The 23545-nt window shown below is 46.8% G+C and overlaps 1 long non-coding RNA gene across 1 annotated transcript; it reads right to left on the reverse strand.

Annotated features, from left to right (window-relative positions):
- Nucleotides 1–209: 209 nt before the first annotated feature.
- LOC140420463 (uncharacterized) lies at nt 210–14443 on the reverse strand. The gene is made up of 2 exons (XR_011946385.1): nt 14369–14443; nt 210–4455 (listed from the first exon to the last, which is right to left on the reverse strand). It is a non-coding gene; the product is annotated as an uncharacterized lncRNA (long non-coding RNA).
- Nucleotides 14444–23545: the final 9102 nt, after the last annotated feature.

Genomic DNA, 23545 nt, shown 5'->3' on the forward strand with positions numbered 1-23545 from the left:
TTTCAAAAAGCACTCCATTGGTTGCAAAGCACTTTGGGATGTCCTGTGGTTGTGGAAGGCGCTATAGAAATGAAAATTTTAAAATTGAAGTCTTCTGTCATCTGATCTTATTTTATGCATCTTAACTAATTTCAGTCACCCCCAACTTACCATTTAATAAATTCACTTTGGGTCAGACAAAACTTTAAACAATTAAGACAAAGGCAGAATTCTCTGGATAGAAAATTTTAAAAGAAGTTTATTAAATGAAAAACGTTTACTGAACAACTTTAAGAAATTGACTATTTACAACTTCATGTGGGAGATCAGTCTGGAGAAGCGTAAGCCTCTCTGGCTCCTTCTTTGACAGTAATTTCCTTGGAACTCGGCCTCGGGAGTCTTCAGTACTTGACCAGCAAGGAAGACCGTCAAAAACTCTACTTTTATCCCCAAAGTGACCATTACCTCACGTCAGAGTTGGGCCTGTTGTAACATGACCATTGTTCAATTTGGTCACTGGATTAATTTAATTGGATCCTAATTACGGACACCACCTTCTCTCATTATCTCAGACAGGAATACAATAGAACTGTTTCATACTATCCCTTTCTCTGTTTCTATATAATTCCTTATTCATACCGTTTGAAATGTTGAGACTAATCAGAGCTTGAAGGTCTCTCTTGCCAGTACATTTATCTTCATTGCAGATTCTTTTTTTAAATAAATTTTTAGAGTATCCAATTCATTTTTTCCAATGAAGGGACAATTTAGCGTGGCCAATCCACCTACCCTGCACATCTTTTGGGTTGTGGGGGTCAGACCCATGCAGACAGTGACCTGGAGCAGGGATCGAACCCAAGTCCTCGGCACCATGTGACAGTAGTGCTAACCACTGCACCATCATGCCACCCCTTCATTGCACATTCTTTACATACACAGCAATTAAGGTTGTATATGTTTACAGCAAATAAAACTCAGTCTTTTAATAGAATTACGGATTCATTAATTGCAGCTCAATTAAGGCTCAGTACTTTTTCAATCATCTGTGACTGACAGGTAGCTAATTAGTACAGTGATCTTTAATTAATACATTTGGTTACTACAAGATCCACTGATTTAAAAAGACAAGTTTGGAAGCCAATAGCTTTCTTTCTTCCTCATCGTGATCGGATTGAAGTATCAGCCTTATACTTGATGCCAGATTGGACAAAACATAATGTTGTGTAGCTGATCAAAATGATAAAAGAAATTCTTAGTTTAAACAATTTCTGTTGCTATGCAGCTTATTCAAGCATTTAGGTTGATACAGTGTTAACTTTTGAACTAAAGTTCCTGTCATATATTAGAGTTTAAAATGGCTTCCTTGACCTTGTTATGTATAATGTTCAGAGTCAGCATGGGCACAAGGGGTGGATTGGGCTCCTTCTGTGCTTTCTGAGCCGCATTTGCACTGAAAGAAAAGTGGTAAATACCAGTGGAAATACTTCCGACGGGTGGATTCGAAGCAGAGATATTGGAATGTTTCCCAAAGGAAGTTGGGGGGGGGGGGGCACCTGAGGGATATAAATGAAAAGGGATAGATCTATAGAGAGAAATTTCACCTGCTCCAGTCATTCCAATTAACTGACGCCCCTCATCCCAGGTGCCATTCTCATAAATCTCCTCTGTACCCTCTCCGAGAACTTCACATCTTTCCTAAAGTGTGGGGCCCCAAAATAAGGTTCAATTTTTGAGGGTTAGAATTGTTCAATACGTTAAACTTGTTTAGAACCAGGGTTAGATTACACAGGCAGTACTGTAAACATTTGTGATCGCCATTTAGGAAAAGGAAATCGAGGCCTTGGAGAAGGTGCAACAAAGATTCACAAAAATACTATGATCAGATGAAATGGGGCAGCAGTAGGCCATTCGAGGGGCCGGGTGGCCTACTGCTGCTCCTAATTCGTACCTTATCACATCCTTTATGATAGATTGTAGCATTATCCCTCCTGCTGATGTCAGGCTAATGGGTCTGTGGTTCCCCGTTTTCTCTCTCTCTCCTTAAATAGTTACCACCATTTACCATTTACCACCTTCCAATCTGCAGGAACGCTTCCAGAATCTATAGAATTGTGAATGATGATCACCAATGTATCCACTATCCAGCTGCCTCTTTCAACACTCTGGGATGTAGAGTATCAGCTTTTGGGGATTTATTAACTTTCAATCACATTAATTTCTCCAATACTATTTTTTCACTAATACTAATCTCTTTCAGTCCCTCGTGCTCACTGGTCCCTTGGTTCTCTAGTGTTTTTTGGACAATTTTTGTATCTTCGTCCATGAAGACAAACACATTGTTTAGTTTCTCTGCCATTTCCTTATTCCCCATTATAAACTCTCCTGTCTCTGCCTGGACTGGACCCACATTGGTCTTTGCTGATCTTTTCCTTTTCACATTCCTATAGGAGCTTTTTCAGGCGTTTTTTATGTTTCTCCCCAGTTTGCTCTCATATTCTATTTTCAGTTCCTTGATCCTCCTTTGCTGAATTCTAAACAAGTTCCGAAACCTCAGGCTTTTTTTTTTAAAAGTTAGAGTACCCAATTCATTTTTCCAATTAAGGGGCAATGTAGCTTGGCCAATCCACCTGCCCTGCACATCTTTGGGTTGTGGGGATGGAACCCACGCAAACACGGGGAGAATGTGCAAACTCCACACGGACAGTGACCCAGAGCCGGGATCGAACCTGGGACCTCGGCGCCGTGAGGCAGCAGTGCTAACCACTGCGCCTCCGTGCTGCCACTGAAACGTCAGGCTTACTACTATTTTGTCCACTTTATGGGTCCCTTCCTTTGATCAAATGGAATCTTTAACTTTCTTGTTGCCACGTTTGCATCACTTTTCCTGTTTGATTTTTGTTTCTGAAAGGAATATATTTGATGTAAATATTTGAACTTAAAGTCGCTAAAATTCCCAAAAGATCATCGGCTGCTCTCCCCTTTGAGAGAGAGAGAGCTGACTGGTGGTGACTTAAACTGAGGGTCACCACACCTGAGTTGAGGGGCAATGTTGACAAGGCTGGACCTTCATAGATAACCGAAGCCGCTCGGGGGATTGAAGCCACGCTGTTGGCATTGTGCCGCATCACGAACCGGCCGTCCAGCTCGCTGTGCTAACTGACCCCTTGGTCAATATGTAATAATTCCTTAAATATTAGCTACTGCCTATCTCTGAATGTACCATTTAATGTAGTTTCTCAGTGCACCTCAGACAACATGCCTCTCATACCGATAGTTTCCTTCTGTGAGAAACACCCAGATAAATTAGACAAAAGAACCATGTAAACACCATAGCCATCCTCATGGCAACATGGCATGCTTTGGGAGTTTCCAAACAGAAATGAGAAATAATTATCTTCGAACTTCCAAACCCCGTTCACTCTGTGATCCATGTGCAATTTGAAGCCAAAATCGCAACAAGGCCCAAAAATCATCAGCCCATTGGAGGCAAATTAGTCAGACCGGTTAGTCCAGCAAAAAGCAAAGTTCCGACCAATCCCATTTACCAACTGTCAGGTGAACGAAATGCAGTCCTGGATGTAAATGAGGGCAGAAACAAAATCATCAGAATCCAACCCCTGTAATCACTTGTGAACTCGCTGGTGTCTCTGCAGGTGCGATGAATCACGAAATCCCTTCTCACACTGAGAGCAGATGAATGGTCTCTCCCCAGTGTGAATTCGCTGGTGTATCTGCAGGCTGGATAATTGAGTAAATCCCTTCACACACTGAGAGCAGGTGAATGGCTTCTCCCCAGTGTGAACTCGCTGGTGTGTCCGCAGGCTGGATAATTGAGTAAATCCCTTCACACACTGAGAGCAGGTGAACGGCTTTTCCCCAGTGTGAACTCGCTGGTGTCTCTGCAGAGTGGTTGAATCACTGAAGCACTTCGCACACTGAGAGCAGGTGAATGGCTTTTCCCCAGTATGAATTCGCTGATGTCTGTGCAGATGGGATTGCAGAATGAATCCCGTCCCACATTGAAAGCAGGTGAATGGCCTCTCCCCGGTGTGACTGCGTCGATGAGCTTCCAGCTCTGATGGTGCTTTGTATCTCTTCTCACAATCCCTACATTTCCACGGTTTCTCCATGGTGCAGTTGCCCTAGTGTCTCTCCAGGTTGGACAAGCAATTGAAGCCTTTACCATTCACCTGTGGATGATTTCTCCCCGCTGTGAATGGTACGATGACTATTCAGGCTGTGAAACCGGTTAAAACTCTTTCCACAGTTAGTGCACTGGAACACACTCACTCAGGTGCTTGTGGGTCTCAGTGCTTTCCAGTCACACGGATGTTTAAAATATTTTGAAGTAGACAAACAGTTCTCCTTCCAGATTATAAGGCTGTTGATAGTCACAAACCTAATAATTGAGTGACTCTGTGAGATCTGGACTTTTGGTTTGAGATGTCTGTCTGTAATTCCTCCTTTTCTAATATCCTGTAAGTGGAATTCACAACAGACATTTAGTACAGGGAAGAAATTCAGAACAGACAATTTTAGTTTCTATGAAACATTCTTTCCTCTCTCATTCCCCAAAAGCTGTAAATCTCCATCCCACATACTCTCCCTCCATTCTCATTCTGCTGTATCTAATATTCACCCTCCCAATTCTCCTGAAGATGCTGATTCAGGCTGATCAACCCATCCACGTCGACCACGTCATCTCTCGGACTGAGAGGCTCATAAGAAATAGGAGCTGCAATCGGCCATTCATCCCTTTGGACCAGCTCAGCCATTCAATGAGATTGTTGGCCAATCTACATAAACACCATTTTCCCGCACTATGCCCCATATCCCTTGATTTCTTTAACATCTAGAAACCTATCAATCTCTATCTTGCAAATCCTTAATGACTGAGGCGCCACACTCTTCTGGGGTAGAGAATTCTTAATTTTCCTGCCTATTCCCCATAACCCTCGACTCACTTGTCAAACGGAAATTGGTAGAACTCAACCTTGAAAATATTCAATTCCACTGATTCCAGTGGAAGAGAAATCCAGAGAGTAACAACCCTCCGAGGAAAGAGATGATTGGAAATATATAATGTAGCTACAGTACAATATATGTATTTAAAAAAAATTAAATTCAGAGTACCCGATTAATTTCTTTTCCAATCAAGGGGCAATTTAGCGTGGCCAATTCACCTATCCTGTACATCTTTCTGGGTTTATGGGGGTGAGACCCACGCAGACGCGGGAGAATGTGCAAACTCCACACGGACAGTGACCCAGGGCAGGGACCGAACCCGGGTCGCCAATGTCATAACCACTGCACCACCATGCTGCCCTCTACAGTACAATATTACACAACTAGAAATAATATTAAATGCACTTTATTACAGAACCATCAATATATCTAATCTGTATTATATAACACTAGACATATCTTGTCATATTCATTTAATTTAATTTCATATCTCTGTCCGATATTAATTTACTGTCCTTTAAATGTCAGCCATCTCCTGGAGAAACCAGCCCTTTAATTGTGAACATTAGGAAAGAGTCCTAATGGAAGAGTCCTTCACCTGAGGAAGGAGCAGCGCTCCGAAAGCTAGTGACATCGAAACAAACCTGTTGGACTTTAACCTGGTGTTGTAAGACTTCGTACTTAGGAAAGAGACCATCCTTTTAGCCAGACAAATAAATGTGTGAAGCTGAGGGAGCAAAGGATGCCAATGTCCTTAAGGGAGAGAGACCTGGGCCAAGCTTTCCAGAGTCGGCACCCTCCCTGGATTCACTTCCTTTCCCTTCAGTTGCTGCAAGTCACCAATTGAAGGTCAGAATGAGAAAAGAAATGGAAAGGGGGAGAAAAGAAAGTGTTTTACTCACAGATGTTGGAGACAGGAGGACGTAGGATGAGAAGAGAAGGATACGGACCCAGGAAGTGTAGAAGATTGTAGTTTAGTCGGGCAGCATGGTCGGCACGGGCTTGGAGGGCCGAAGGGCCTGTTCCTGTGCTGTACATTTCTTTGTTCTTTGTTTCAGTCTGTGTGAAGCCCAATCTCCTTTCACATAAAGCCCGCGCTGATTGGAGGACCAGCGTCCTTCCGGTCCTAACTCTATCCATTAGCCAACACCTCACAGGAAGGTCAGGGGCTGGGCTTTCCTCCACACATGCGCAGCTTCCCCTCACCCTTGGACATGCGCAGTACCTGATCACCCGCCCGTGCGGCGGATAGAGCGGGTTCCCCAGCGCGGGGGATTGTGGGAGCTACGGCCGACACTGTCCAAACTCCTGGGGTGAAAAGTGGAGGAGGCTTGGGCGGTTGTGTGCGAGCTTGGTGTCCGCCCCCGGGCCGATTCGAAAGGCAGGCCGCCTCTGGGAGCTTCCTGGATGGGGTGGAACAGCAACTCGGCGCCCATCGCTCCTGGTCTCCGAGGGAAGGGGAGAAGACCGGTTTCGGAGTACTGCGACCAGTCGTGTTTCAAGTCAGCGGTTGAGCTGCGGAGACGCTGCTTCGGACTGCGAGGTTTGCTGTCGGCGGTTTTGAGTTCGCCCACTGGAGGACGAAGGAATGGAGGAAGGATGGCAGCTGGATAGGCTGCTGGAAGCGGCGGGTCGGAACCGGGAGTGGATACTCGATGGGCGGCCCGCGGCCTGCAGCCGGGGTGGGTTGCTGCCGTTCCTGGGGTCTCCGGGGGTTCGGCCCCCCTGGATGCCCTGTGGGCGGTTGGGACTGACTCTGGGACTTTCTTCCCCGTTGTCGACTGTTGCCAACATTGGAGCGACTCTGGCCGCTGCCATTGGAGGACTTTGAGGACATGTTGTTCCTTGTGAAATTTCGGCTGGAGCGCCGGGGTCATGAAGTGGAACGTGCAAAATTAATGGACTCTTTTTTTTATAGACTTTTCTATGTGTGCTAAGGGATATGTGTTTTCTTGTTTTCTTTGCTTTCGTTTTCTTTAGCAGCCTATGACATTCAACTCATTTCGGTTTCTCCGAAATGGTATTTAGTAATTGTGGTGGAACGCTAGTTGGTGCGAAACTGCTCTCCCTCCGAATGGTCCCGTGCCCTTGGGCGGGGTCCAGGAGGGGGGAACCCTCTCTCCTCCGCCGCGCCTGGGTCTGGCTCTCCGGAGGTCTGTGCTCTTAGCGAGGAGGGGCCTTTCCCCCGGGGTGTCGGCTGCAGGGCGGGGTGAACGGGGGTGGGTGAGCAGGGATTAGTGTTCGGTGATTGATTCTATCCTGTTAAATCTTTTCTGGGGTGAATTGAGGCCTGGTGCCTGGTGATTGGGTTTGATATGATACTGTTAAAATGAATCGAGGCCCTGTGGGTCATATTTGTACCGGAGCGGCCGTATTGTATCGGGGCCTTGCGCCTCGCGACTGTTTGCCTTATGTGTTTAGAGGTCGTCACCTTGAAATGTGCCTGTGTCCTGTGTTGTATTTTTGGTTTTTGTTCCTTTTCTTTCTTTCTTTGTTTTCTGTTGGAGTGGTCGTATGGTTTTGAGGCCTTGTGCCTCGCGACTGCTTGTTTATATGTTTAGAGGTCATTGCCTCGATGTACTTGTGTTTTGTGGTTTCCTGTTCCTTCTTGCTTTTGGAACGGTCGTTTGGTTTCGTGGCCTTGTGCCTCACGACTGTTCGTGTTATGTGACTGTTTGATTGTTACCTGAACTATACGTAGGGCCTGTGCCTTGCGGCTGGTTGTGATAAGTGACTGGTTAATTGGTATTTGGAAACGTATTTCGGCCCTGCGCCTTGCAGCTGTTTGTGTTCAATGATTGTTACAATGTTACTGTGAAATGTAATTGGGCCTTGTGCCTTGCAGCTGTTTCGTGTTCAGTGACTGTTTAATCGTCAATTTGAAGTGTAATGAGGCCTGGAGCCTTGTAAATTGGTTTCTGTAATAATTGTGACGACAATAAAAGAGTTACTCATAGATGTTGGAGACAGGAGGACGTTTCAGTCATTGAAACTCAATTTTCATTCATACAAATCCCGCGCACTGATTGGCTGGAGGACCAGAGTCCTTCTGATCCACCAATTGTTTCCATTGGTCAACACCTCAACAGGAAGGTCTGGTGGTTGACTCTTCTCCACACATGCGCAGTCCCGGGCCGCCCGCACGGTGGATAGAACCTTTTCTCGAGTGCGAGGAATTGTGGGAGCCGTGGCCGCCATTACTCATCTGGAGCCCAGTCTCCAAACTCCTGGGACTGGGATGAAAAGTGGGGGTACGGGAGGGAGCAGTGACCCAACCCTGACACAAAGTCACTGGATTTGACTGTGACGTCTCCCTTTGCAGAACAGTTTGTTAACTTCAGGGTGTAAAGATTGAGACACCTGGGTGACATATTGGGGAGGGAATAGGTGAATGTGAACTGAACCCGAGAGCCAGCACCTTCAGGGAAGGAGAATTGGGAGAAAAGTAGGAGGAGGATAGTGGGATGAAGTAGTGTTACAACAAGTAGGGAGGAGGTAGAGATTGGGGACACAGATTTATTGTTTGAGACGAAGATTGATTCTGCTGTTGTTGCTGTACCAAACCTTATTGGTGCTGAAGATTGGGGCCTATTTTTGCTGATGTTAGAGACCCCTGTAACTGAGATGGAATTTAAAATTCTGGATTTAGGTCAAATGAACCAAATTTGAATTGCACATCCTGTGTCATGTCCTTCCTGTAGTTCAGTTGGGTCTACTGCTTGCTGGGTGATCAGTGTCTTTTTAAGAACTGCTGCCTGTGATCTCTCCACATTCATTGAGGGACTCTCAGCTGCAATTATTTTACAATAAAACAGTTCACTTTCAGCATTGCACCCAAACAAATCCATTGGTGTGAAATCAACAATTCCAAGTCTGAAATGTTCCACTGATTGAAATGACATAGAATGGACATCAAATAAACATGCCATAAGGTCCACCTGGTCTGTGATGGTTTTGATGCTCCACTTGTTTCCTCCCAGTCTTTTTCACCTTCACTGTCAGTCAGGCTCAGTGGAGAACACTCCTGCCTCTGAGTTCCAAAGGTGCTGGGTTAATTTCTCAATCAGGACTGGAGAACAAACCCCACGGCTGCCCTCTAGTGCAGTGCTGAGGGAGTGCTGCTCTTTTGGAGGTGCCATCTTTCAAATAATGTGTGAAACTGTGGTTCCATTTTCCTCCTTTGGTGAATATAAAATATCCCACATCAGTCTTTTTGAAGAAGAGCAGGGGAATTAATCTCGGTGTCCTGGTCAATATATATCCCTCAATCAACATCACTAAAACAGATTGTTATTATCCTATTGCTGTTTGTGGGATTTTGTTAACTGTGAATAGGTTGTATGGAGTCTACAAACAGATATAGACAGGTTAAGTGAGTGGGCAACAATTTGCAGATGGAATATACTGTGGGGAAATTTGAATGTGTTCACTTTGGCAAAGATAGAGAAACACAATTCTATTTAAATGGAGAGCGATTTCAATACTCAGTGTTACAGAGGGATCTGGGTGTCCTGGTACAGGAATCACAAAATGTTAACATGAAGGCACATTAAGTGATTAGGAAAACAACTGGAATATTAGTGTTCCCACAAGGGGAATGAAAGTTACAGCTGTGCAGGGCCTTGGTGAGACCACATCTGGAATATTGTGCACTAGTTCTTCACTTTTTTTGAAACACAAAAATATAATTGTGTTAACAGTAGTTCAGAGAAGGTTCACTCGACTCATTCTCAGGATGAAGGGCTTCTCTTATGCAGAAAGGTGGACCATGTTAGGTCCTTAGTCACTGAAGTTCAGAGGAAGGAGAGGTAATATTATAGAAACATTTACAATCCTGACTGAGGTGATTTAATAGGGTGGAAATTAGGCAGATGTTTCCAAATATGAGAGAGACTAGAACCAGGGGACACAGTTTATCAATATGAGGACCACCATTCAGACGATAATGTTTTTCTCATAGAGGGTGTTTAGTCTGTGGAATTCTCTTCCCCAGAGAACAGTGGGGGCTGGGTCATTGAATATATTCAGGGCAAAGTTGGACAGATTATTGACAGAGGTATCAAGGGTTATGGGGGTGAGACAGGAAAGTGGAGTTGAGATCACAGCCAGATTAGCAATGATCTTATAGAATTGGGCAGCAGGTTCAAAGAGCTGAAGGGCATACTCCTGTTCCTATGTTCCTATCTTGTTTTGCCTAAATTTGCTGCCACGTTTCCTACACAACAGTGACTTTAATGCACCACGAAATAGAAAGTGCATGTCAGAAAGGCAAGGTCACAGTGATCATGGGGGACTTCAATATGCAGGTGGACTGGGTAAATAATGCTGCCAGTGGACCCAAGGAAAGGGAATTCATTGAATGTTTACAGGAGGGCTTTTTGGAACAGCTTGTGATGGAGCCCACGAGGTAACAGGCCATTCTGGACTTAGTGTTATGTAATGAGCCAGACTTGATTAAAGATCTTAAAGTAAGGGAGCACTTAGGAGGCAGTGATCATAATATGGTCGAATTCAATCTCCAATTTGAAAGAAAGAAGGTAGAATCAGATGTAAAGGTGTTACAGTTAAATAAAGGTAACTACAGGGGCATGAGGGAGGAACTGACGCAAATCAACTGGGAGCAGAGCCTCGTGGGAAAGACAGTAGAACCGCAATGGCAGCAGTTTCTGGGAGTAATTGAGGACACAGTACAGAGGTTCATCCCAAAGAAAAGAAAGGTTATCAGAGGGGGGATTAGGCAGCCATGGCTGACAAAGGAAGTTAGGGAATGCATCAAAGCAAAAGAGAAAGCCTATAATGTGGCAAAGAGTAGTGGGAAGTCAGAAGATTGGGAAGGCTACAAAAACAAACAGAGGATAACAAAGAGAGAGATAAGGAAAGAGAGGATCAAATTTGTAGGTAGGCTAGCCAGTAACATTAGGAATGATAGTAAAAGTTTCTTTAAATACATGAAAAACAAACGGGAGGCAAAAGTTGACATTGGGCCGCTCCAAAATGACGCTGGTAATTTTGTGATGGGAGACAAGGAAATAGCTGAGGAACTGAATAAGTACTTTGCGTCAGTCTTCACAGTAGAAGACATGAGTAATATCCCAACAATTCCGGAGAGTCAGGGGGCAGAGTTGAATACGGTAGCCATCACAAAGGAGAAAGTGCTAGAGAAACTAAGAGGTCTAAAAATTGATAAATCCCCGGGCCCAGATGGGCTACATCCTAGAGTTCTAAAGGAGATAGCTGAAGAAATAGTGGAGGCGTTAGTTATGATCTTTCAAAAGTCACTGGAGTCAGGGAAAGTCCCAGAGGATTGGAAAATCGCTGTTGTAACCCCCCTGTTCAAGAAGGGAACAAGGAAAAAGATGGAAAATTATAGGCCAATTTGCCTAACCTCGGTTGTTGGCAAGATTCTAGAATCCATTGTTCAGGATGAGATTTCTAAATTCTTGGAAGTGCAGGGTCGGATTAGGACAAGTCAGCATGGATTTAGTAAGGGGGGTTCGTGCCTGACAAACCTGTTAGAGTTCTTTGAAGAGATAACAAATAGGTTAGACGAAGGAGAGCCAATGGATGTTATCTATCTTGACTTCCAAAAGGCCTTTGATAAGGTGCCTCACGGGAGACTGCTGAGTAAAATAAGGGCCCATGGTATTCGAGGCAAGGTACTAACATGGATTGACGATTGGCTGCCAGGCAGAAGGCAGAGAGTTGGGATAAAAGGTTATTTTTCGGAATGGCAACCAGTGACGAGTGGTGTCCCGCAGGGTTCAGTGTTGGGGCCACAGCTGTTCTCTTTATATATTAACGATCTAGATGACGGGACTGGAGGCATTCTGGCTAAGTTTGCCGATGATACAAAGCTAGGTGGAGGGGCAGGTAGTATGGAGGAGGTGGGGAGGCTGCAGAAAGATTTAGACAGTTTAAGAGAGTGGTCCAAGAAATGGCTGATGAAATTCAACGTGGGCAAGTGCGAGGTCTTGCACTTTGGAAAAAAGAATAGAGGCATGGACTATTTTCTAAACGGTGACAAAATTCATAATGCTGAAGTGCAAAGGGACTTGGGAGTCCTAGTCCAGGATTCTCTAAAGGTAAACTTGCAGGTTGAGTCCATAATTAAGAAAGCAAATGCAATGTTGTCATTCATCTCAAGAGGCTTGGAATATAAAAGCAGGGATGTACTTCTGAAGCTTTATAAAGCATTAGTTAGGCCCCATTTAGAATACGGTGAGCAATTTTGGGCCCCACACCTCAGGAAGGACATACTGGCACTGGAGCGGGTCCAGCGGAGATTCACACGGATGATCCCAGGAATGGTAGGCCTAACATACGATGAACGTCTGAGGATTATATTCATTGGAGTTTAGGAGGTTGAGGGGAGATCTAATAGAAACTTACAAGATAATGAATGGCTTAGATAGGGTGGATGTAGGGAAGTTGTTTCCATTGGAAGGGGAGACTAGGACCCGGGGGCTCAGCCTTAGAATAAAAGGGAGTCACTTTAGAACAGAGATGAGGAGAAATTTCTTCAGCCAGAGAGTGGTGGGCCTGTGGAATTCATTGCCACAGAGGGCGGTGGAGGCCGAGATGTTGAGTGTCTTTAAGACAGAAGTTGATAAATTCTTGATTTCTCAAGGAATTAAGGGCTATGGAGAGAGAGCGGGTAAATGGAGTTGAAATCAGCCATGATTGAATGGTGGAGTGGACTCGATGGGCCGAATGGCCTTACTTCCACTCCTATGTCTTCTGGTCTTTATTTCAGAAAGTACATCATTGGTTGGAAAGTGCATCGAGAAATCCAGTGGCCCTGAAAGCTGTTATACAAGTCTAAAGCTACGTTAGAGTATCTGACACTTAAAGGTAGATGCTATTGAAGATATTTCATCACCGAGCTTATGTACAGTACAGATTATTAATTACACAAATGTGTTAATGAGGTGAAGTCTAACAGCCAATTATGATAAAGTGGCTGACTCCAACTATTCTCCATGGAATCACACTCTTTTTAGTGACTACAATGTACTGACATCACCAAACCTAAACACGTAGAGCTTCCATGCTCATCGATCCCCAAACAGGCTGAATGTGCCCTACACCCAAAGTGGGAAGTCACAGGAACAGCTAACAGAGGAGCCAAAGAGATCCAGAACATTGTAAATATCCTTTTACTCTGGCTGTCTTTGAACCTCAACTCATTTTCTGCCTTTTATAACCATGTTCAGTTTCATTAATAAACTTTTATCAGGAAAAATATTTGATTGTTGTTGACTTTTCTTGATTAGACTGATGCACATTAAGGATAGCTCTTGTAACATTCCAGATATAAATATTTGACTTACACTCTGCCTATTCTACCTGCCAACAGTGTGCACACAGCTCCATCGGACCTCATGCCGTTCCCAGACACTCCATGCTGGTCCCCAACATATAAACACTAAACCTCTGTCCAGCTCCACTCCCCTGAAGCCTACCTCCCTAACCCTAACTATCTTTGCACAGTCAGAAGTCCCTCTCATCAAACTTCCTCCCCACTCACTCAGAAGCCCTTCAAACCCCCTCCCCTTCACACTCAGAGGTTCCTCTCTTCAGAAGTGCGCCCCCACTCACTCCAACTGCCCCTGCGCGCTCACAATCTACTTTCCCCAATCTTTATTCCCCATTCCCTGTGGCTATTATTTAGATCCAAAACATTAACTGTTTCTGTGCACAGATGATGCCAGCCCTGCTGAGTTTATCCAGCACTTTATGTTTTTATTTCACATTAGGGCAGCACAGTAGCACAAGTGGATAGCACTGTGCGGAGTCTGCACGTTCTCCCCATGTCTGCATGGGTTTCCTCCGACCGTCCAAAGACGTTCAGGTTAAGTGGATTGGCAATGATAAGTTGCCCTTAGTGACTAAAAAAGGTTAGGAGGGGTCATTGGGGTACGGGGACAGGGTGGAAGTGAGGGCTTAAGTGGGTCAGTGCAGACTCGTTGGGCCGAATGGCCTCCTTCTGCACTGTATGTTCTATGTCCTATTACCAACATCTGCCGTATTTTGCTTTAATTTGAACCTTCTGGGCAACCAATCCGGGAAGCCAAAGGCCACCCAATAAAGGCAGTGAAAGGCCAATCTGGGCAGTGGAATGTTCTCCAGCTGGCCCTTTCCAGCTGTTTTGTTTTGAGGGTTGTCACCATCCGGGTCGCTGGCCCCCTGAAGCCCCGCCCACTCTGCCCGCAAATCCGCGCGTGCGCATTGCTGCCCACCGAAACAAGATGGCGTGCGCTAACCCGGGCCTGTTCCCGGGAACAAAGCCCTGGAGTAGAAAGTACGGGATCTGCAGGCTTCTTCCGGGTCTTGCAGCCTGAGCGAGTATTTTATAAAGCCTCTGCTCCCTCCCCACCCGGACTCCGTCTCCATTCCTCCCTCTGCCACACCGAATCTCACCTACCGAAAAATCTATCTACTTCATCCGCAGGGTTCCGAGCTAAGTGACACTGCGCATGCTGTCGATAAAGCCTCGCACTGCGCCTGCGCACAGGGCTCCAGTGGGCTGAATAGGGCACATTCACATACGCCGGGGATGCTGGGTAATAACAACACCATTGAAACCCCGAATCGGGAGTAGAAAATGTTACCTAATTGAAATAATTCTGCTATCTTCTATTTACCAATGTAATTTAAATGGCTGCTCTCCTAAGAGAGTACATTGAGCTTTTAAAGGTTTCCCTCGGCTCCCCTCCAACGCAAAGTAATGAGTCTCGCTGCATTCAATATCAGAATAACTGGTTCCTCTCCTTATTCCTTGATACTGAATATTTTTTCAAAGCACCTCCCAAAGTCACCACCTCCACTACCTAGAAGGACAAGATGTGGAGATGCCGGTGTTGGACTGGGGTGAGCACAGTAAGAAGTCTCACAACACCAGGTTAAACACGTTTGTTTCAAATCACTAGCTTTTGGAGCACTGCTCCTTCCTCAGGTAGAAGGACAAGGGCGGGAAACACATTGGACTTGCAATTTAACTCCAAGCCACACACCAAGTTCCTTCCCTGTCGCTGGGTCAAAATCCTGACACTCCCATCCTAACAGTCTGTGCTTGTACCTTCACTACATACACTGCAGTGGTTCAAGAAGGTAGCTTGACAACATCTTCTCAAGGGCAATTAGGGATTGACAATTTAAAAAACTGGCCTGGCCAGAGATTCCCACACCCTGTGACAAAATAAAAATAATTCACTGCATTATAGAATGAGGCAGCATAGATGGAAGTTACTTGGCTATCATGTCTGTGCCAGGTCTATGGAAGATCTATCCAATTAATTCCACAACCTAGCTGTCACTGTCAAAACAATATATCTCGCTGTAGCAATGAAAATTATGGAAACGTTTTTTCAATTGGATACTTCTCAGACACACTCACCCCTGTGTATTAAGCAGAAATCAAGGGTTCACTGGTTAGTTGTTTTTTTAAATTTAAGAGTACCCGATTATTTTTGTCCAATTAAGGGGCAATTTAGCATGGCCAATCCACCTAACCTTCACATCTTTGGGTTGTGGGGATGAAACCCACGCAGACACGGGGAGAATGTGCAAACTCCACACAGGCAGTGACCCGGGGTCAGAATTGGTCCCGGGTCTTCAGCGCCGTGAGGCAGCAGTGCTAACCACTGTACCACCATGCCGCCTGTCTAGTTACTTAAGCATACAAAGTACTTGGTCGAGTTTAATTCAATAATTCTTCAAACCACACATACCATAGTGATATAATAAAGGGCCAAGTAAAGGGAGTGGCAGAATAGATTAATTATGGAGTTACAAAGCACATACCATTCAAGTAGGGGCAGCATAAAGACAAGTGGTAGTTGTAGGGAATTCTATAATTACGGGATAGAAAGCATCCTTTGAAAGCAGGATTGAGAGCCCCACATGGTATGTTGCCTGACCGGTGCTAGGGTGAGGGACACCAATAACCAGCTTGAAGACTTCCGGGTGCGGCGATGACCAGCTAAGTCGCACGTTTCGGCAGCTCCCGGTGGAACGGACTTTTGGGCTCTTAATAAGAGCCCTAACGGCAATTTTAACGGCTAAAAGTATTGTGCGGTAAGCCAGAAGGGAATCCCCCCTGGATACGGATGGAAAAAGGAGAGGAAAGTGGCCGGATTGCGGTGGATCCTCTAGAGCAGTGGCAAGGAAGGCAAGCAAAAACCAAGATGGCGTCGGAAGGTGGCAGTTTAATATGGGGCCCTGAACAACACGAGTTTTTGAAACGCTGCGTGGAAGAGCTTAAAAAGGAGATGAAGAAGGAGCAGTTGGCCCCGATATTACAGGCGATTGAAGGGCTAAAAGATGAGCAAAAGACCCAGGAGCGGGAGCTTCGGGTCGTGAAGGCAAAGGCTGCCGAGAACGAGGACGATATACAGGGCCTGGTGGTGAAGACGGAGATGCACGAGGCACACCATAAACGATGTGTGGAAAGGCTGGAGGTGCTGGAGAATAATGCGAGGAGGAAGAATTTAAGGATTCTTGGTCTTCCTGAAGGTGCAGAAGGGGCGGACGTCGGGGCATATGTGAGCACGATGCTGCACTCGTTAATGGGAGCGGAGGCCCCGACGGGTCCGTTGGAGGTGGAGGGAGCATACCGAGTGATGGTGCAAGGACCGAGAGCAGGAGAAATTCCCAGAGCCATAGTGGTGAGATTCCTCCGTTTCAAGGACAGAGAGATGGTACTCAGATGGGCAAAGAAAACTCGGAGCAGTAGGTGGGAGAACGCGGTGATCCGCGTATATCAAGACTGGAGTGCGAAGGTGGCGAGAAGGAGGGCGAGCTTTAATCGGGCCAAGGCGGTGCTTCATAAAAAGAAGATTAAATTTGGAATGCTGCAGCCGGCAAGACTGTGGGTCACATATCAAGGGAAGCATCACTACTTTGAAACGGCGGATGAGGCGTGGACATTTATTGTTGAAGAGAAATTGGAATAAGCGGGTTATTAAAAAAGAACGTTTGAGACAAAGTGGTGGGGCGAATATGGGGGGGCGTAGAGGGGGGGAAAAGGGGGGAGAGATGATTTTTATGTTGTTAATCCTGCGACCCGGTAACTTTTCTCTCTTCCACAGGTTGTGGGGGAGGGAGGAAGGGAGGTGGAGGAGCTGGGGCGTAGGCCATTGGGGGCGGGGCCAAAAGGGAGGCACGGGCTTTGTTCCCGCGCTATGATAATTATGGCGGGAATAGGGAAGCAGGAAGGAGGGGGCATCGCACGGTGCGAGCCGAGGTCGGCCAGAGTTTGCTGACTTCTGGGAGCAACATGGGGGGTGTAACTACGCTAGTGGGGGATCTAGCGGGGGGGGGGGGGGGGAGGGGGGATTTACTGGGTTGCTGCTGCTGGGGAGAAGGGGGAGCTGATATGGGGTGGGGTGGGCGGGGCGGGAGGGCACCGCCTGGGGGGGGGGGGGGAACACAGCTGCGTGGGAACCGGGTGAGGAGCTGGATAAAAGGGGATGGCTAATCGACAAGGGGGGGGGGGGGTAAAGAGCCCCCCAACCCGGCTGATCACGTGGAATGTGAGAGGGCTGAACGGGCCGATAAAGAGGGCACGGGTACTCGCACACCTTAAGAAACTTAAGGCAGATGTGGTTATGTTACAGGAGACGCATTTGAAACTGATAGGCCAGGTTAGACGACGCAAAGGATGGGTGGGGCAGGTGTTTCATTCGGGGCTAGATGCGAAAAACAGGGGGGTGGCTATACTAGTGGGGAAGCGGGTAATGTTTGAGGCAAAGACCATAGTGGCGGATAGTGGGGGCAGATACGTGATGGTGAGTGGCAAATTACAGGGGGAGGCGGTGGTCTTGGTGAACGTATATGCCCCGAACTGGGATGATGCCAACTTTATGAGGCGTATGTTAGGACGTATCCCGGACCTAGAGGTGGGGAAGTTGGTAATGGGTGGAGATTTTAACACGGTGCTGGAACCAGGGCTGGACAGATCGAGGTCCAGGACTGGAAGGAGGCCGGCAGCAGCCAAGGTGCTTAAAGACTTTATGGAGCAGATGGGAGGAGTAGACCCATGGAGATTTAGCAGACCTAGGAGCAAGGAGTTTTCGTTTTTCTCCTATGTCCACAAAGTTTATTCGCGAATAGACTTTTTTGTTTTGGGAAGGGCGTTGATCCCGAAGGTGAGGGGGGACGGAGTATACGGCGATAGCTATTTCGGATCACGCTCCACATTGGGTGGACTTGGTGATAGGGGAGGAAAAAGAACGGCGTCCACCCTGGAGAATGGACATGGGACTAATGGCGGATGAGGGGGTGTGTCTAAGGGTGAGGGGGTGTATTGAAAAGTACTTGGAACTCAATGATAATGGGGAGGTCCAGGTGGGAGTGGTCTGGGAGGCGCTGAAGGCAGTGGTTAGAGGGGAGCTGATATCAATCAGGGCACATAAAGGAAAGCAGGAGAGTAGGGAACGGGAGCGGTTGCTGCAAGAACTTCTGAGGGTGGACAGGCAATATGCGGAGGCGCCGGAGGAGGGACTGTACTGGGAAAGGCAAAGGCTACACGTAGAATTTGATTTGCTGACAACGGGTACTGCAGAGGCACAGTGGAGGAAGGCACAGGGTGTACAGTACGAATATGGGGAGAAGGCGAGCAGGTTGCTGGCCCACCAATTAAGGATATTATTAAACTAGAAAGAGTGCAGAAAAGATTTACTAGGATGTTGCCGGGACTTGATGGTTTGAGTTATAAGGAGAGGCTGGATAGACTGGGACTTTTTTCCCTGGAGCGTAGGAGGCTTAGGGGTGATCTTATAGAGGTCTATAAAATAATGAGGGGCATAGATAAGGTAGATAGTCAACATCTTTTCCCAAAGGTAGGGGAGTCTAAAACTAGAGGGCATAGGTTTAAGGTGAGAGGGGAGTGATTCAGAAGGGCCCAGAGGGGCAATTTCTTCACTCAGAGGGTAGTGAGTGTCTGGAATGGGCTGCCAGAGGTAGTAGTAGAAGCGGGTACAATTGTGTCTTTCAAAAAGCATTTAGATGGTTACATGGGTAAGATGGGTATAGAGGGTTATGGGCCAAGTGCGGGCAACTGGGACTAGCTTAATGGTAAAAAACTGGGCGGCATGGACTGGTTGGGCCGAAGGGCCTGTTTCCATGCTGTAAACTTCTATGATTCTATGATTCTAATTGAGGAAAAGGGGAGCAGCGAGGGAAATAGGGGGAGTGAGGGATGAGGAGGGAGAGATGGAACGGGGAGCGGAGAGAGTGAATGGAGGGTTCAAGGCATTCTATGACAAGATTATATGAAGCTCAGCCCCCGGATGGGAAGGAGAGAATGATGTGTTTTCTGGACCAGCTGGAATTTCCTAAGGTGGAGGAGCAGGAGAGGGTGGGACTGGGAGCACAGATCGAAATGGAGGAAGTAGTGAAAGGAATTAGGAGCAGGCAGGCGGGGAAGGCCCCGGGACCGGATGGATTCCCAGTTGAATTTTACAGGAAATATGTGGACTTGCTCGCCCCGCTACTGATGAGAACTTTTAATGAGGCGAGGGAAAGGGGACAGCTGCCCCCGACTATGTCAGAGGCAACGATATCGCTTCTCCTAAAGAAGGAAAAAGACCCGCTGCAATGCGGGTCCTATAGGCCTATTTCCCTCCTGAACGTAGACGCTTTGATTCTGGCCAAGGTAATGGCAATGAGGATAGAGGATTGTGTCCTGGGGATGGTCCATGAGGACCAAACTGGGTTTGTGAAGGGGAGACAGCTGAATACGAATATACGGAGGCTGCTAGGGGTAATGATGATGCCCCCACCAGAGGGGGAAGCGGAGATAGTGGTGGCGATGGATGCCGAGAAAGCATTTGATAGAGTGGAGTGGGATTATTTGTGGGAGGTGTTGAGGAGATTTGGCTTTGGAGATGAGTATATTAGATGGATACAGCTGCTGTATAGGGCCCCGATGGTGAGCGTGGTCACGAATGGACGGGGGTCTGCGTATTTTCGGCTCCATAGAGGGACGAGGCAGGGATGTCCTCTGTCCCCATTATTGTTTGCACTGGCGATAGAGCCCCTGGCAATAGCATTGAGGGGTTCCAGGAAGTGGAGGGGAGTACTCAGGGGAGGAGAAGAATACCGGGTATCTCTGTATGCGGACGATTTGTTGTTGTATGTGGCGGACCCGGCGGAGGGGATGCCAGAGATAATGTGGATACTTGGGGAGTTTGGAGAATTTTCAGGATATAAACTGAAACTGGGGAAAAGTGAGTTGTTTGTGGTGCATCCAGGGGAGCAGTGCAGAGAAATAGAGGACTTACCGCTGAGAAAGGTAACAAGGGACTTGCTACTTGGGGATCCAGATAGCCAAGAATTGGGGTACATTGCATAGGTTAAATTTAACTAGGTTGGTGGAACAGATGGAGGAGGACTTCAAGAGATGGGACATGGTATCCCTGTCACTGGCAGGGAGGGTGCAGGCGGTTAAAATGGTGGTCCTCCCGAGATTCCTCTTTGTGTTTCAGTGCCTCCCGGTGGTGATCACGAAGGCTTTTTTCAAAAGGATTGAGAAGAGTATTATGAGTTTTGTGTGGGCCGGGAAGACCCCGAGAGTGAGGAAGGGATTTTTGCAGCGTAGTAGGGATAGGGGGGGGTGCTGGCACTACCGAGCCTAAGTGAGTACTACTGGGCCGCCAATATCTCAATGGTATGTAAGTGGATGGGAGAAGAGGAGGGAGCGGCGTGGAAGAGATTGGAGAGGGCATCCTGCAGGGGGGCCAGCCTACAAGCTATGGTGACGGCGCTGTTGCCGTTCTCACCGAAGAAATACACCACAAGCCCGGTGGTGGTGGCTACTCTGAAAATTTGGGGGCAGTGGAGACGGCATAGGGGAAAGACGGGAGCCTCGGTGTGGTCCCCGATAAGAAATAACCATAGGTTTGCTCCGGGGAGAATGGATGGGGGATTTGGAACATGGCAAAGAGCAGGAGTAACACAATTGAGAGATCTGTTTGTAGATGGGACGTTTGCAAGTCTGGGAGCGCTGACCGAAAAATATGGGTTGCCCCAGGGGAATGCATTCCGGTATATGCAACTGAGGGCTTTTGCGAGGCAACAGGTGAGGGAATTCCCGCAGCTCCCGACGCAGGAGGTGCAGGACAGAGTAATCTCAAAGACATGGGTGGGGGACGGTAAGGTATCAGACATATATAGGGAAATGAGGGACGAGGGGGAGATTATGGTAGATGAGCTGAAAGGGAAATGGGAAGAAGAGCTGGGGGAGGAGATTGAGGAGGGGCTGTGGGCTGATGCCCTACGTAGGGTAAACTCATCGTCCTCGTGTGCCAGGCTAAGCCTGATACAATTTAAGGTGTTACACAGGGCGCATTTGACTGGAGCACGGCTCAGTAAATTTTTTTGAGTAGAGGATAGGTGTGCGAGATGCTCGAGAAGCCCAGCGAATCACACCCACATGTTCTGGTCATGCCCGGCACTACAGGGGTTTTGGGTGGGGGTGACAAAGGTGCTTTCGAAGGTGGTAGGGGTCCAGGTCGAACCAAGCTGGGGGTTGGCTATATTCGGGGTTGCAGAAGAGCCGGGAGTGCAGGAGGCTAAAGAGGCTGATGTTTTGGCCTTTGCGTCCCTAGTAGCCCGGCGCAGGATACTGTTGATGTGGAAGGAAGCCAAGCCCCCGGGTGTGGAGACCTGGATAAATGACATGGCAGGGTTTATAAAGCTGGAACGGATTAAGTTCGTCCTAAGGGGATCGGCTCAAGGGTTCACCAGGCGGTGGCAACCGTTCGTCGAATACCTCACAGAAAGATAGAGGGAATGGAAAAGAAGAAGACAGCAGCAGCAACCCAGGGGTGGGGGGGGGGGGGGGGGAGAAGGAGGAACCAGAAGGACTCTCAGGGATGTTAGTGTATAAGTATAATATGTATAGGTTGTTGTTATAGGTAATTGTATACTGGACGGCTGAATTGTATTTTTTTTTTGGAGGGTATTTATTTGGGACAAGGCAGTTGCCATTTAGTTTTGTTTTTTTATAATTTTGATGTTGTTTATATATTATTTATTTCTTGTTTAAAAAACTGGCCATTGTTATTTATATTGTTATATTACTGTGTGAAAGATACACAATGTACTGTTATGGTTGGCCAAAAATTTTCAATAAAATATATTTAAAAAAAAATAAAAATAACCAGCTTGAAAGGATATTGGAGAAGGAGGGGGTGGATCCAGTTGTTGTGGTCCACGTTGGGACAAACAACATAGGCAAGACTGGGATAGAGGACCTGTTGGGGGAATATCAGGCACTAGGAACTAAATTAAAACAAGTCCTCAAGGGTCATAATCCCTGGATCACTATCTGAGCCATGTGCAAATTGGCATAGGGATTAGAAAATTAGGGAAGTAAACACGTGGCTGAAGGAGTGGTTCGGGAAAGAGCGGTTTCATTTCATGGGGCACTGGCATCAGTATTGGGACAGGAGGTATCTGTACCATTGGGACGGTCTCCACCAGAACCGGTCTGGGACCAGTGTCCACGTGGAAAAGATAAATAGGGAGGTCACAAGGACTTTAAACTAGCTAGTGGGGCAGGTAGGGGAAACGGGAAGTAAATGGTTAATGGAAAGCAAAGCAGCAGGTTAGCACATGGGAAGGTGGGTTCAACTACATCGAACGGTATGACAAAAGATAAAGGGAAGAACTCAGATGTTATTAATGGGAGGTGCCTCAAAAATACGGTATTATAACTAGCATTCAAAACAAGACAAATGTGTTGACGGCACAAACCATCGCAAATGAATATGATTTAGTGGCCATTACAGAGACACGGTTGCAAAATGCTCATGACTGGGAGTTAAATATCCAGGTGTATCAGACTATTCGGAAGGACAGACAGGAAGGTAAGGTATAGCTCTGATATGTAAGGATGGCATCAGGGTGGCAGTGAGAGATGATATAGAGAAAAAGGTTGAATCCATTTGGATAGAAATTAGAAAATAATAATCTTTATTATTGTCACAAGTAGGCTTACATTAACACCGCAACAAAGTTACTGTGAAAATTCCCTAGTCGCCGCACACTGGCGCCTGTTCGGGTACACAGAGGGAGAATTCAGAATGTCCAATTCACCCAACAGCACGTCTTTTGGAACTTGTGGGAGGAAACAGGAGCATCCGGAGGAAACTTATGCAGACCACAGAGAGAACGTGCAGACTCCGCACAGACAGTGACCCAAGCGGGAATTGAACCTGGGACGCTGGTGCTGTGAAGCAATAGTGCTAACCACTGTGCCACCATGCCGCCCATAGTAAGGAGTAAGGCGAATAGTAAGGAGAAACGTTCACTGATAGGCGTAGTCTATAGGCCACCAAATAATAACATCACAGTGGGATGGGCAATAAACAAAGAAATAACCAATGCATGTAAAAATGGGACGACAATTATCATGGGGGATTTTAATCTACATGTCGATTGGTCAAACCAGTCGGCGGGGGCAGCCTTGAGGAGGAGTTCACCGAATGTATCCGCGATAGTTTACTCGAACAGTATGTAATGGAACCTATGAGAGAGCAAGGTATCCTAGATCTGGTCCTGTGTAATGAGACAGGATTGATTAATGATCTCATAG

Source organism: Scyliorhinus torazame, chromosome 5, assembly GCF_047496885.1.
Source record: "Scyliorhinus torazame isolate Kashiwa2021f chromosome 5, sScyTor2.1, whole genome shotgun sequence".
In the NCBI taxonomy this organism is placed as follows: Eukaryota; Metazoa; Chordata; class Chondrichthyes; order Carcharhiniformes; family Scyliorhinidae; genus Scyliorhinus; species Scyliorhinus torazame.